The 2430-nt window shown below is 37.0% G+C and overlaps 1 protein-coding gene across 2 annotated transcripts in view; it reads right to left on the reverse strand.

The window, feature by feature from the left end:
- XPO6 (exportin 6) overlaps positions 1 to 2430 on the reverse strand; it is a 91228-nt gene that overhangs the window by 44307 nt on the left and 44491 nt on the right. The gene's annotated exons all lie outside the window — the stretch shown is intronic.

Raw genomic sequence — 2430 nt, forward strand, 5'->3', positions numbered from 1 at the left:
AAGGTGAGGAGGGAGTGGGGCAGGGGAGGGTGCTCTCCAAGCTGCCAGGCTGTGTTCCCAGCTGCCACATGCATTTATTGGTGACATTAAAATTGGCCAAAAAACCCTCAATTGCTAGCAATGGTAATTTTCTTGTTATTGGTGTCAATCTGATATGCAACCAATGTACCAGTACACCTCTAAAGGCTGCCCATGCCACTTGTGACATGTGCCACAGGCCATCCAACGCCAAGAAGGGCACAGTTCATTTTAATGTCTCACTGGTAAAGGCAAATGCTCTGTTCTGTGAACTAGATGTGACCAGACTTTTAATCTAGTAAAGAAAAGCCTAATTGGAACCAATGGCTGTCAATGGAAGCCAGGCAAATTGAGATTAGAATTTTTATCAGTGTGGGTGATTTTAACCATTGAAATTACCAAGTGAAGTTGATTCTCCAAGTCTTGATTTGAGGACTAGCATTCATATTTCATCTCTCCAGCAGAGGTGTCGCATTATTTGTGTCACCACATTATTTGGCTTAGTATAGGGATAAGGGGTGAAATTCTATGGCTTGTGTTAAACAGAAGCTAAGACTAGATGATCTAATGGCTTTTGTTTTTTAATCTAAAACTCCCAAGGCTCATGTAAAGTGCTCCTTACTACCTAGTATTTTATTGCTATTAATATTTTTAAACACTAATCCAGTCACCTCTCAGTTTTCAAGCAATGGACATGCAGGCAATATGGCAAGACACTAAGTAAGAGGAAGACAAAAGGAAAAATACAGGTCTGTTACTCAGCAGAGAAACAGAACAAATAATGGAAGACAGAAAAAGATATTCAATGCCTTCCTCCCAGCGGACTTCACAAAAACTTTGTGACCAGATAAATATTCTTTAAACTTTTTCCTTCAGCCAGGTTAGATAGAATTTTAGTTGGTAGGGACTGATAAAATTGAGCCTTGAGTTTGTATATCTAAATCAATCTCCAAACCAGTGGAGATAGTACCCGAGAGCTCAGGAAGGCTGCTTTTCTTTTGTTTGTTTCTTTTGTTTTTTCTTGGGGGCAGGGAGGGGAGAAGTCTCAGAGGATAAAGAAGGGTTCAGAGAAAAACCTCCCAGTAAAGGAGGTACTTAAGAAAAAGTTAGATAAACATCTGTTAGAAGCCTAGATATTTTCTCCATCTCAGAAGAGGCAGATAAACTAGACGACCTTGAGGTCCCATTCCTGCTCTATAGCATATAAAAAAACCCGACAAGTCACAGAAATAAGTCTTTTGCCATAAAATATTGCCATGGTTCTGTCATGGGATCCTTAGTTTTGCAACATCCTTTTGAAAATGTTTACACCAGAATTAATCTCAGTATTCCAATACCGATCTCAAAATCATATAAAGTTACCTCAATACTCACTACTCCTCTGTCTATATCCAAGGATTACATTAGTCCTTTTTCCCCCCCACAGCTCCACACTGAAAGCTCTTGCCAAATTGCTGGTCTGCTGCGATGCCTAAATTATTTTCTGCACTGTCATTCAGTATACAGTCCCCCACTTTCCTGGGAACAGATAGCATTTTTTGTTCCTAGAAGTCCTTTGCCTAGGGCCCAGGCCTTGAATTGCATTTTATCAAAAAAATTGTTCAAATAGGCTCAGCTTGCAAAGTAATTCAGATTACTTTATATAAATACCTTGTTATTTACCAATGATTATTTTGCAACAAGTAATGCCAAACAGTCAGGAACTAGTACTAATTAAGTGTTCTTCTGATTACACTGATCTTGGTAAATACATACCGTATTACAAAACACACTAGCTGAACAGGCTAGTAAGAGGTATCTTCTGATCAAGCCTATATATATATATATGGACCAAAACAACAGTTCACTGTTGCAAAACACCATTTCAGTGTTTTATTTTGTTATTAAATCAAATTATTTGCATTATTATTGACCACAGTTAGAGCTCTTCCCTTGTAAATGGTACCACTATTCCTGCTAAATTTCAATTTTCTACAGGGAACATTAAAAAAAAAAAAAAAAACCAAATTGTTTTTCTAAAGCAGTTTTGGATTTAAGATGCATTGCCTCCAAAATTCTGGTTGCAAGTTAACCTATGTAGGTTGAATAATTAAAAAATTATGACAACTAGAGCAGTTTGAATACAAAGGAGAAATCTACAGCACTTCAACCAAAGCTAGTGTTTGAAGTCAAACAAGGAAGAAATGAAATATGCCCCAGCAGAGATTGCTAACTTTACTTTTCAGTAAGCCTGTTAATTTACAGGAGAGTATAATTTAGAAGCTTTTATTGTAACTGAGCATCAAGCATTAGCATGGAGAAACACCACAGTCAAAAAAGGAAATTCCCTCTATGTGAAGTAAAAGAAATTCCAACCTTGCATAGAGAAAAGTCTAATTAGCACAAGTTTGTGAATTTTTTTTTTTTTTTTTT

Source organism: Crocodylus porosus, unplaced genomic scaffold (genome assembly GCF_001723895.1).
Source record: "Crocodylus porosus isolate Cpor-Errol unplaced genomic scaffold, CroPor_comp1, whole genome shotgun sequence".
In the NCBI taxonomy this organism is placed as follows: Eukaryota; Metazoa; Chordata; order Crocodylia; family Crocodylidae; genus Crocodylus; species Crocodylus porosus.